Raw genomic sequence first — 13,627 nt, 5'->3', positions numbered from 1 at the left:
CTTTCTTTCTTTCTTTCTTTCTTTTCTTTCTTTCTTTCTTTCTTTTAATTGCAAACAACACTTGACTCTACTTTAAGTTTATCTGGTGTTTAAAGTACACTCGAGTACATGTCCCAGCCACTAAGCCTCCTCAGGAGCAAGAGCTCCAAGCACACTGGAGATGCAAAACTGCCCTGTGGAGACTCTGCAATGCAATATGTATTTAGTGGCCTTCAGGGACAGGAATGTCTTTGCAAACATCAGTCTAAGAAGCAAAATCAGCAAGTGCCAAGAAAAAGAGGAGCTATTCTCAAGCCAGGCACGACCTTATGTTATTTTGCAAGGGACACAGAAAAGTGAAGAAAAATGAGAACATTCCGAACTGTGGGAATAAACTCCTCATTGTCAGAGCTCACACTTGGGGCTTAGTCGTCATAAATGCACTTTCATACTTGTACTCATAGAGCAGCACCTAAGAGGCCACTGGGATGGGCAAACATGAGCACAAACCATAGCCGAACTGCTGCTCCAGGAGATGCTATGATTTTAACAACCATTTTGTGAAACAGAGATTAATATTTTAAATGCCTTTTTTTTTTTTTCCCCTTATTTTATATATATTTTTAATTTTCATTAGGATTTGTTGTGCTTTTGTTGTTGTTTTTTTCTCCGTGAAGGAAATACCAAAACAAGAATTCTGAACCTATTGAGTTCTGCAGACCCTTCTAGTTTTGGAGAACTGGAGAACTTTTTGATAAAAATATTCTTTGCTCAGTGTTGTGTGATTTTCTTTTTTTTTTTTTTTTTTTCTTTTTTTCTTTTTCAGGTAAAACCTTCATTTGTGACAAAAGGTCACCTACTGTGGAAATCCCATTTTGGTGGAAAGATGTTGACCACCTGTGGAAATGAAAACTGTGAACAGCATGTAATTTAGAAGTCGGATGAAGATAAATTAAATGGACTGATTTTTAGTTTCTCGTGTTTCAGAGGGAGGCAGAGATCCAGATTCCACCATGCCAGCACAGCCACAAGGTTGGAAGCTTATCAAAGCAGTTGCTTTCGGGTCTCTCACGAGATCAGGCTTTTCTCCAGGTCTTCAGAGGGAGCAGCAAGGCCACAGGAACAGCCGTGTTTCAGCATCAGCCCTAAGAAAAACCAGGAATATGGAGGGACATGAGATTTTTAACCAGCAAGCTAGAAACTAGTCCCAGTGTTCTGCACACACACAGCTCAGGAGAAGAAAAAATAAAAATAAAAAAAAAATCAGGTATAGTTTAAAGTTTTATATCAGCTTAAAAAAAAATCCACATGAACTTGTTCACTCATCACCCTGAATAAAAAAGGGCAAACTCTCCCCATTCCATGGAGCTATTCTTGGCCATGGTGAGCTAAAAAGCAGGGAGGGCAGTTTAAAGGGGGCAAATACAATTAATGTACCCGCTTTTGCCATATTTCTGAACCCAGGGGACAAATCAGGAAACTTTATGTCAGCAGGAATGTGAACAATAAAGGCAAAGTGGGTTGCATGTTAGAAAACCGTTTCACTCCCTTTTTATATTTTTTTATATATATTTTTTTTTTGCCCAGCAGTATGATGTGTTAACAATTTTGTTGGTTTAACAGTTCACACTTCCAGCACATTTATCCATTGGCACATGGGGGTTTTATGCATTTAACAGTTTTCTTCATTAAAGTGGGTTCCACTGTGTCTTAAAAATTGTTTTCCTTAGACTGCGTGTTTGTTATTTTATATGGTGTGACTGAAAAGCAGGCCAAAATTTTGGCCTTGGAAAATGCACTGCAGAGAGGAGCTCAGTGCAGGCTGCAGGATTAGCCTCCCTCAAAGCCCAGCACATATTCTTTTAAGAACTGCTGATTGCACACTGAAGCTTTTTCCCCCTAATTGCTGGGAGATTCTTAATTTGTCCTGAGCTTGGGAAAACGAATTGCAGATGTACGTGCTGCAATCAAAACCCTCTCTGCACAAGATTTTGTGTGCTGTCATTGAGATGGCCTTCATCCCCTTCCACAGCGCCCTCAAACCACCTGTCTTTTACAAAAACAGTGCCAGCTTTTTATTTTTTTTTTTTTTAATTCTGAAGGGAGATCAGGGGCTGGGGGAAGGGAGAGGGCGGCTGTTATTTCTGCAGAAGCGGGACTGGGTCTTAGAGGCATAAGAGACACCCAGGTGTTTTCACAGCGAGCCCTGTGCAGGGCCCTTTTGGAGCCAAGCTCGGTTCCTGTTTGCCAAACTACACTTTCAAGAGGTGTCAGATATCGAGAACCTGTTTCAAATGCCAAGGCAAGCAAGGAAGGGGAAAAAAAAAAAAAAAAAAAAAAAAAAAAAAACATGAAGGAGGAGGGGAGATGGGGGACGTGGGGAAAAAGGAAAAGGGGAAAATGTTCCTCGTCGAAGAAAAAGGTAGTTGTTCCAAGTTGGCTGTTTCTTTTTAAAATAATTAGTTAAGCAGTGCATAAAAACAGGTAAGTCTGTTCTGCATTGCTCATAGCCTTGGCAGGCTACGTCCTTCCCTGCTTTAGTGGAATTTCTCTGAACCACCGCTGCACAGGAGAAGGGAGGGGAATTGTATCACTATGACCTAAGGCAACCCAGCTTGTAAGGTTAACCATAATTTTTTAAACTAACATGACCTCTGTTAACCCCTCCACTCTAATCTTTAAAAAAAAGAAAGAAAGGAAGAGAGAAAAGCATATTTACAAAACCACTAGAAGGAAAAAAGAGGGGCACAAGTGGCCAAGTGTCTTGCTCTATTCCTCCATCCATCCCTTGCCGGCTTCCTTGTCCTCGTGCCTCCACACCAGCAACTGGTGTTTACTGGGTCCTGATGCAGCACGTCTAGGGACTTTGCTTTTTTTAATGAGTCACGGAATCATAAAATTAAGCCATTCTGGGAAGCCAAAAACTTTCGGCTCAATGTGTGCGTTTGGGGCTTTGCAGGAATGTTCGCGTCTGGATGTCTGAGTCACATGCTCTCACGGTAAACGTGATACATCCTCTTTTTAATGACACCGCTGGCTTGCTTTATTTATTTAATTTCCCTCTACTCATCCCTCTCTCCTTATTCTGCAGAAGAATGCAAGCCATTTCCTCCAGCTGGGATGGCAGGTAGACCTGCCTCAGGCACCCTTTGCCCTTCCCTCTTCCATAGCTGTGTCTTAAATCAAGTAACCAAAGCCAATGCCAGCATGGCCCTGGGCCAGCTGGAGGTGGCATGGGGCCACGCTGTATGGTGTAGTCAGCTTTCGTGTCAACATTTGGATGCTGAGTTCATCTTAACCAGAACGTGCCAAGCTCAAAGGAATCCAGGTCTTCCTCAGAAAATACATATGCAATACGCAGCTCGCACAAAGGTACTAGCTCAAGGAGACAAGTTATTTATGTCTGCATCTCAACATTTTCCTTAAAGCTTCCTCTCACCTACGTTCATTTCTGGTCACTCTGAGACAGATGTGACATGGGGAAAACAGGGTACAAATACAATGCATAGAAATCTGAACTCATCTGCCAGTGATGCACAGGCTGCAAACACTGCCTAACTGCTCTTGAATACCCACCTCCACTGTGCTTCATCAGCTCACACAGTAGACACAGACCAATAATTTTATATGGGACTGAAGTCAGGGCATTCTTAAAACATGTTTTCTTTGAAACAGTTCCTTCCCTGCATAAATGAGCATAAACAAACACTCTTGCTTATATATCTATAATGATTAAGCATGGAAAATCTACCAATTAGGTGAAGTTAATGTGCAAAATAAAAGTAAGAGGCCAGATTCTCAAGTAGTATGAGCTGGCAGAGGTTCAAGACTTCATTGGAAAAATAGACTTGAGCTACTATTCATCCAGTATGCAGTCCAGCCCTCCATCCTAGAATGAGCTCATGTACAATTAATTGTTTATATACTTACATATCTGAAGTCCTGTTTGGATGCAGTAAGCATGGGAAATACCAGATCTACCACAGACTGCTCACACGCAGATATGGTGAACTTGAACTTGGCTTTCCTAAAACCACTGTTGGGGTAGTATTTACACAACACAATGAAAGGCAGTTTCTGTAGGTGTCTCTTCTGGGTGACTGTCCTCCCTAAGCAGTCCATATAGTCCATGACAAGCCAGACACCCTACTTCCAAAGATGAAGCTGAGCATCCAGTTTCATCACCTGCCCCTCCCCCCTTATTTTTTTTTTTTTTTTTCTGGAAGTAGCTCTGTTTACACTAAATAACAGGGAAACCTGCATCTTTATGAAGGCACTTAATTAATTAAACAATTTACAGTCTCCTCACCCAGTAACTACAGCCAGTGATATAAGAGCAAAGTGTACATCTGAGAGCCTGCTTTTCATCAGAGTGGAAATAGCTTGTAAATTGTGAGGTAGCGATCATCTCAGGAAAAGGGATAGGTTTTGGGTATAAACTCAATGTCTTGAGCTATGAGGACCCATGGGTTTCAAGGATGGGAGGGAGACTGTAAAGGCTTTGTAAATCTTACCACTATGCTTCTTCTGTATGGACCAAGCTGGTCCCATACTGGGTGGCTGGGTGACCTGTGCTTAAATGTAGAACAGCTTGCTGCGAGAGGGGGTTTTGGTCTTTGTCAACTCCTGATTGTGTCTTGGGAATCGTTTGGACAAATAATAGCTGGCCTAAAACCTGCTAGCAGTCTTCTAAGAATTTAGAGGTTATAACCTGTTAAGCTTTAGTGCAAAGGGCCAGGCCTTAACAGGAAGTAGTACATCAGGTCACAGCTGAAATAACCCAGTAGGTCCTGCTGCACCACCATGTAGGACAGCTCCAATGATGGGGGCCCAGCTTACTCATCTGTATTTGCATGTCAGCATCTTGTTTCATTGGCCACATGCTTATGATTTAATTGTCTGTTTTCTGAAAGAAAAGAAAGCAAGACATTGGAGACTCATTTCCTAAACTAAGCAAAGAGGAAGAGAAACTGCTGATGGAGAAGGACAAACTCATCTCACGATGAGGATCCCAGTTCCTCTAAAAGGACATCACTGGCACACATGTATTCTTGCAAGTTTTTCTATTCCCACCCTTCCCCCAGCCTACCTTTTTTATTCTAAAACTGTTTGGAAAACACCATAATTCTGATTGTTCACAAATATTTAATGTCTCAGTTTCTGAATAAACCTCTGCTGGTTTTGTAATTTTGCTTTGAGTTGAAGGACAAATTGGTAATGTTTTTCTACCTTTTCTTGTTAGTTGACTACTATGATTCGCAGAATATGGGTCTGTGGTGGGGGGCTGTTGAGGTTTAACCTGGCAGGCAGCTCAGCACTGCAGAGCCATTTGCTCACTCACACCCAGTGGGATGGGGAAAATAATTTGAAAAAAATAAAAGGTAAAGCTCAAAGTTAAGACAAAAACAGTTTGATATGACAGGAAAGGAAGGTGAAAAAAAATATTATAGAATATACAAAACAAATTATACACAACACAATTGCTCACCACCCCCTGACTGATTCCCAGGACAGGGGCTGACTTCAGCATCAAAACTGATGATAACGGGTCATGAGGCATCTCTGACATATGTATGCTTAGCAGAGAACAGAGTACTGTTCGTGATATCTCTAATCCAAAAAAGAAAAAAAAAAAGAGAAAAGAAAAAAAAGAAAAAGAAAAAAAAAAAGAACCAGAAGCTGGCTTTAGATGCAATTGATGGAAAGAATAACAAAGTTCAGCTTCTATTTGAATATGGCTTCCCAATCACTTGGAAAATGAAAGTTCTGGCACTGGAGTTTTGCTCGGTCTACCCAGATTTGCAAAAGTTTTTCAATGTTTATTCTTTACTTATTTCCAGACACTATTCACATACCCATCCTATAGTTCATAGGTTCCATAATAAGGATACATGTGTTCTATCATGAAAAATGGTCAAAGCATGGAGTTAACTGCACTTCCATTTCCTAGATATAAAGAAAAGAACCCTTTTCCAAATTAGCTTCTGGAAGGAAAGAGGTGAAAAAGAAACAGAAGGACTCCAAACCCTGGTTCCATGGTGCACTGTAAAAGTTAGACACCCTAGAAAGTGTCATCGTGCACGTTATTCTCTGAATAGTGACTCCAACTGGTTTTCAGAGCATTAATTCTAGATCTCTCCCATGAGATGTTCCAGACAACTTCAGGACCCAGTGTCCACCTGGAAAGGCACATACAGTCCCTCCTAATGGGACTTAAAATCCTGAAAGAGTGGAAAGAGAATTGTCATCTCAAGGAAGGAAAGTGGACCCACCAAGCAAGGCACTGGGAGAGCTGAAAACAGAACCAGGTGTCAGACTCCTATTTCTGGGCCACATTCTCTACCACACTGTCTTTGGCCTTCAAACTTTCTCCTAAAATCTGTAGTTAATTCACATTCTTATTCCTTGACATCAGCTCTTGAGAAGGTTTTTCAACCATAATGGAGAGTAGTGCATATAAGAAATTCTGCCTTAAAATATGCCTTAAAACTATTTATTTAATGAAAAAATATCTCCTTTTCTCCCTGGCCTGGAACACCTTTAGATTACATCCAAGTCACAAGGGAAATGAGGAAGATCTCAGCTATCTTTCCTCATTTTCCCATTCTTCTCCTCCTGGTGAGTAGGAGGCCTGATGATTTATATAAAATATCCAATATGTGTCAGGATTCTCATTGTTACTCCTTAGGCTCCAAACTGAGGACCAAAGAGCAAAGAGTACTGTATTTTTTTCAAAGCCTTGACTTGGATTGCTACTGAGCACAAAATGAGCACATTTTGAAATTTCTTTTATTCAGTAAAAGGAGATAATATAAGAGTCTTATTTATTTATTTGTTTGTTCGTTTGTTTGTTTGTTTATTTTTAGGCCTAAAACATGACCTACTTGAACTTTTAAAAGCTACTGAAATGATTTTAAGTTCCTGATACAATTCAAATGAGCTTCCTTTAATCCATGAAAATGCTGGCCACAGATTCCAGTAATGGGGCATCTGGAATAGTGCTCTACTTTGAGGTGGGTTTTGCTTTTCCCCAGTTTCTTCTCCCTTTTCACAGGAGCATTCTAAAGACCAGTATTTTAATGTTAATGAAACCTTTGGATACCAGTGTGATGGATACCACAGAAGAGCCTAAAAGAGTGTGAAATACTCACTCTCTGTTTCTACTTTAACTTGAAAATCTTTAATTTTAATCTTCCCAGTCTCTTTATGTTGGCATGATTTTCACCATCAGAGTAAGGCGAATTACTATAAATCTGCTTCCTTCCCCTGTGCTCTGTATGATACAAGGATGATGAGTATTCAAAGCATAGCAACTACAGACTTTCAGCTTTTCCATGTGGCACTGAAATGGACTCTATATGGAAGATGCAACTGGTGAGAAAATCAAGGTCTTCCACTGTAGCTCTGGGATGGATTATGGTCAGTGCAGAGGCACACTGGAAAAAACAAGTGCCTCAATCCTGTCAAGATTTTACTGAATCTTGACAGCCCCCAAATGAGATTTTGAGAGACATTTGCCAAACTTGGATGGATTTTCACCAGAACAGCCAAGGTCAGACTCTGACTTCAGGAGATCTCACTCCTTCCTCTGTTTCAAATTCTGGATATTTGTTTCAGAGACCAAGTCATTTAATAGTTTTTTGAAAAAATAGCTGATTAGGATTTTTATTATTATTACAATTATATGTTATTTTGAGACAGCATAACATTTTTTCCCCTGACATTACAAGCATAATTTTGTCTGTAACTTTGCAGCTCTGTTTCAGGAGAAATCAGTGACGCTATGTGTATAACTGAAGACAGGGTATTCTGTTAGAGCATGTCAATAAAAATGAACTTCATTACCTGATATTTCAATCTCAGTTTGGTTCAATTCATTCTTCATATTGCTGCATCATGATTCGTTTTAAATCTGAAAGATATCCACAGACATAACAAAGGTTGAGGTCAGGAGACTGTGACCTGGAAAATGCCCAGCATGAAGCTGTTCAACAGACTTTCTGGGTGACATTGGGTAAATCAGTCAATCCAGGTCTCTGTGTCCATCTGTATTATGGAGGACATACTACTTTTCTCCAATTTCATTTCTGCTTTTTCTTTTGAAATGCTGATTTCTGAAGCAGGAACTGTCTCTTTCTATGTGTTGTCCTGTGGACACAGAAAGTGCCCATTCCTATCTGAGGTCCCGTGTCGCTCCTATTCAAGAACTGGGAATAAGAAAAATTCCCACCGAAGTAAGTGGTGGCAGGAGGAAGCAGCCCCCATGAAAAACTAATAAAAATCAAGCTCTGATTTGTCAGAATGGAACTCCAGTTTATGAAAAATGCAAAGAAGGACACTGATCCTCTCGCACAGGAAAGGCAGTTGGCAAAACCCAGCAATTTCAGCACACATTCAGCAGAAGCAAAGAAATAAATCTGCATACCGGCTAATGTGATTTCTCCGAATGAACTTGAGCCCAACAGTAGCATATAGGCAGAAGCCTACATATAAAAATAGAAACCTCTTGGAATCCACAGCTCATCTGGACAGGATTAGAGAAATGCTCCCTGAACATTTAGTGAGTGACATGTTAGAAAGGAATTGAACCAATTTACAGCAGTCCTGGAATGTCCCAAACACAGTGCCTCTGAAAACAATGGAATAAGAAGGAATTCATTGTCCACTGAAGCATAAAGCAACTATTATAGGCAACAATATCAGTGATATTAGTGACTGTGAGTCTATCTTTGGGTAGCTCTGAAAGCTGTTAAAAACCGTGGTCAGCCAATGGGTACAATGTTGAAATTGTATCCATGTGAATTTTTTTCACTGATTTCAGTTTCAGTGGAGATTAGTCAGATTTGCCTCTGATTTTTTATTTATTTATTTATTTATTTTGTCACTGTAAAGCAGAACAATGCATAATGTGTTGACAGAGAAGTTTGCTGTGGGGAAATTAGGGTTTTCTGTTAGTGGAATGACAGGAGGGAAGACGAGAAAATTATCAATAGAGCTGAGTAGTGAAAAAGTCATTCAGTTATGCTGTGGGATAGACCAAAATAGCTAATGCCTGTAAAGCACATAGGATTTGCCTTTTTTTCCTAGGCATAATGCAGACCCACAGCCCAGATCCCAGATGACAATAGTCAGGGAAAATGGTCAGAGGAACAGGACCACACAACCTGATAGAGAAATATTGTTGTAACTGTGTTATTCTTTCAGAAACTACTTTCTATAAAGGTAGAGAGTACATGAAAAAAGGGACTTCTCTGATGACACAAGGTATTATTTCAGCAAGGTTTTGTTTGGCAGCTATGTATCAAAATGAACTTCTACCCCACCGTCCTCCAACCTCTGGCTCCAGGAAAAAGCAAGCATCTCAGCTTTGCTTTTGAAGGAAACAAAATACACAGCAGTCACATTAACAGTAGTCAGATCATGTGGGAATGAATGCTTTATAAATACTTAGAAGGGACAGATGAAAATATCTGGGATATGTTTCATCCAGAGCAGTAAAACAATGTTCCAGATCACATCAGTGGCAGAGCTGGGGATTTAAGCCTCCACTTTCACGCTTCTGGAAAGGTTACAACCACTCCACCCTAATCCCAATTAAAATCTGTCCAGATTTATCATGGTCCCTTGTATTGTTAGCTTGTATATTCTTAACAAGGAATCTTTGAAACAGACATTGAGCAGAGGTACTCATGGCTTATGTCAAAACAGGAAAGATTCATCCCCTAAGAGATTCTCTTGCTCTTTTAAGCTTGTTTTCCTTAGGACCGGGACAAGGAGCCAAATGCAGTGAGACCAAGAGTTTGGCGTGATAAAGAGAAAATCCAGAGTTTTCATAAGAGGGATTAGGACCTGGAGACTTCTTAAGGGGATAAAATTCATTTAATTGATAAAAGGGGTAAAGGCTGCCACGTTTCAGATGCCAAAATGACAACTGAAAGTGCAATAGCACACTGTGTGTGAGTCTGCTCCTCAAATATGGGGCTTGGATCCAGGTACCTGCAATTGTCATAACAACCTTCCAGGCTTGGACCTACCAAGCTGTAAAATGTCGTAACTAATTAGATGGAGTTTTCCTCAGAGGAATTTTTTTTTTCCTTAGGGAAACAGCCTCACTCAATCGTACTGAGTCACTGTCTGTGCTTCCTTACCTGGCAATCTGCACGTTCATTTTCTTTTAACCATTTCAACAAAATATTACAGCAAGTTAGAGGTCTCATGTATTACATTCTGATAATTTAAAACAATAAAAATAAAAATTGTGTCTAGATGGAGAAGGAAAAGCCTCTTAATTTTCCAAAAGAAGACCATATTTTGAACCTACCTTTTATTAAATGCCTAAGATGCCAGATAGAGAACAGCAGATGTGCCAACATACAGATGTGCCAACTGTCTAAATGCCAGCATTCCTGACTTAAAAGACATCAGAAAACCTTCATCCCACATCACTGTTGTTGATCCTCTGATGCCTAATGCAGGATTAGTTCACAGACAGTCTCAGTGCAACTGAATTAAAAAGTAAAACATAAGATACCGTACAGTCTTTGGAAACCTGGTTCAGTTAGTGCAGGTACTTGTGGAATGATTATTCTTAATGAAAATCACCGAGGTTTTATTCTCCTCTCCCAAGTGCTTTCCAGGAATATGTACTTCAGATACTGATCCCAGTGCTACGGCAGGTCTTATGCCTATTGTCCCAAATACCCTTAAAATATACAAATACGACTATAAAGCCCATATAATTCCACTGACTAGATGTGAGACTTTTAAAATACATGTAAGTCTCTGATGGGCCAGACAGAGCAGCCACAGCAAACACAAAAGATCATTACAAACACTTTAAAGCTTTGAGAAATCACTTCCCCCTTAGCAAGAATAAGAGGTCACTAGATATCCATACAAAAGGTGCAATGTATTATTTCTTTCGTGGAAGAAAGACAGCCACCTCAGGGCTTACATTTGCATAACAGGATTTGATAAACAGTTGAAATATTTTGAAGTATAGTGTTTCTATGCAAAGATTCCAAGAGAGATGTGTTTTATCTTTTTATTCTTTGTAGTCAGCTTAGAACTCAGAGTGAGAAAAACATAACCTTCAGCAGAGACTGGATGCTTCATTCAGATGACTACTGCAATGGATTGTTTGTTATAGTTTTGTTTCCTGCCCAAAGACATCCTGTCATTAGTGGACAAATCCTCAGATAAGTGCTGTATGGGAAGGTACCCATCTTACAAAAAAAAAAAAAAAGCAAGCAAAACACCACCACCACAACAACAAAAAGCACACCTCCTCTAGAATTGATTTTGAGGGGGAATTTAATTTTCCAATTATTAATACATCCTTTAGTACCCCAGTCCCAAAGGTGACCAGGCCCTTAGGTCACAAAATGTGATTTCTGCCTGAGATAATGGCACTCCGGAGATGGTTTCATCTTGGGACTTTCCATGTATCCTCCACTCTAATATTCACATGAGCAACTATTTGTTTTAAGATGAATCATGTCATGTTTTTCTGGTTTCTGACACTTAAAAATATTTTGTTTCCGCTGAGAGGTGAAGTCAAGTCAGCCACTTACTATTATTAAACATCGCGCTGTGTTATTCCCCCTTCTGGGCGATGATCTCAGTGGAGCCTGTACCGAATCCAGCTTTACACTCTCAGTTCTCACATGGATGCTACTGGGACGTCTCCCATTTGTAATATCCCTGGTTACCAGCTGCAGCTGAAAGTCTATGTTAATATGTTGGAGTTACTTGTCCTCTCTTGCTGATTCCAGCCTTGTGGTTTATGGGTTGTCTTTGTGGTTTGCTAAAGGTCAGGCCCTGGATGACTCTAAATTTTCTTAAGTGGAATTCAAACACCACAGATGAGTATGTTTTCAAAGTAGTTGTCTTGGGTGGTATGGATTCCGATTTGGTTACTGGTGCTCGGGATTGATGTCTCTCCTCTTCTTTGGGTCAACGATCAGACATAGGTCTTCCTACATCCCAGAGCACTGGCCTCTGCTGCCTTTTGTTCAGGTCCCAACTTTCTCTGACATTTCAGCCTGGTGCTAGACCCTGAATCGCATTTTGAATTGTGTCCCCCCCAGCCCCCACCACTTCCCCATGCTGATGCCAAGATGTTGATCCCTGCCTTTGGCTTGACTCAATAACTGTAATTCTCACTCTTTTTTGCTGGCTTGCAGGCAGAGACTGCATCAGCCATAATTCAAAATTGCGAACAGATGACTAGATTACTTACTTGAACTGCACTCAATCATTACATCACCCTTGTACTGAAAATCACAGCACTGGCTCCCCATATGATTTTGCATCCACTTTAGGGTTTGGCTCCAGAGCTTCTGGACTTACTCACTTGCTCCAGCTTACCTAAAAGAGCTGCTTGTGCCTCACAGACATCCTCGGGCTCAGAGATCAGTCAGTGCCGATTTATTGATCATTCCAACGGTCTGACTGAAAACTGCTGGTGTTGAAGCCTTGGCTCCTCCAACTCTGTGGAAATCCCTGCAATCCTTGTCCAAGGGGGATGGGGAGGGGGAAATAAATCTGTTAATCTGTCCAAACACAAAGAGAAAACTTTTTCTCTAAGCTGACAACAGCTTGGCCTCAGGAAAGAGGAGAGGTTATTTTTATTATTATTATTATTATTATTATTTATTTATATTATTTATATTATTTCTAACAATAAATCTTGTAGGTGTAATCTACATTAAGAAAGTTTCCTGACTCAGGTAAGAGCAGCACAGAGCTGCAGCATCATGGCAGATGAGGCAGCATGTCCAGCCAGCAGGATAAGTCCGTGGGGATGCTTGGCACCATGGGCGCAGCAGAGACTCAGTGCTGAGCAGTTTTTGCAAAGCTCTGTTGGAGGTGCTGACCTTTGTCTGCAGCAGAGCCAGCACTAGCTGACTTAATTTGTCCCTCTGTCCATCAGCGGCTTTTTCACTGCTACTTGCTCTGCGGTTGTCAGTGTTGGCCATGATCCCCATGCACCCTTCTCACCCTTGCGGAGATGTTTGGACGCGGTGCCTGAGCTATGATGAGCAACACGTTTCCTCTCCCATGACACAAAGCAGCTCAGGATGAGCTCATGGTCGTGCACACCCTGAGTCACGGCACCAGCAAGGGTTTTCCAGCACCAGGACCGATGCACGGCCATCCCTGCTGCTGTGACGGAGCACTGCTGCCCACCCCGTACTGCGTGAAATTACCCCGTGAAATGCTCTGAGCTGGCAGCCTGGGTCTCATTTCAAAAGAAGAAATATCCACATAATGAAAGCCAGCATTTATGACTAATTGGCCCCTTGTTAAGCAGGCTTACCAGCTGGGTCAAGGCAGCATGTGCAGGCTCCGAGAAAGAGATGATTTCTCTGTCCACAAGTCAGGTCAGGTCAGTTCAAGCCAACGGGTCAGTGTCTCATACGGTCATCTCTTACCATCAGTCACACGCCATAAATCCTACAGCCGATGGACTGAAAAGCTCAATACAATAAAGTGAAATTAAATGATATGATATGAGATTGTATGAAATATCAACATTAAATGAACTACAATATAATACAACACAAGAAATAAGAAATATGGAACAGATTGCTTTGATGGGAAAACATTAAAACATACTCTAACCTTTCCTTTCCACATTCCTACC

At 40.8% G+C, this 13,627-nt stretch overlaps 1 long non-coding RNA gene across 1 annotated transcript; it reads right to left on the bottom strand.

Annotated features, from left to right (window-relative positions):
* Positions 1 to 4,690: 4,690 nt before the first annotated feature.
* On the bottom strand, positions 4,691 to 13,339 carry LOC118163757. Its single transcript, XR_004749174.1, has 3 exons — positions 13,301 to 13,339; positions 7,825 to 7,891; positions 4,691 to 4,885 (listed from the first exon to the last, which is right to left on the bottom strand). It is a non-coding gene; the product is annotated as an uncharacterized LOC118163757 (long non-coding RNA).
* Between the last annotated feature and the right edge of the window lie 288 nt (positions 13,340 to 13,627).

Source organism: Oxyura jamaicensis, chromosome 3 (genome assembly GCF_011077185.1).
Source record: "Oxyura jamaicensis isolate SHBP4307 breed ruddy duck chromosome 3, BPBGC_Ojam_1.0, whole genome shotgun sequence".
Taxonomy (NCBI): Eukaryota; Metazoa; Chordata; class Aves; order Anseriformes; family Anatidae; genus Oxyura; species Oxyura jamaicensis.
The sequence above is the reverse complement of the archived record's forward strand: the minus strand, read 5'-3'. Positions and strand labels throughout refer to the sequence as shown.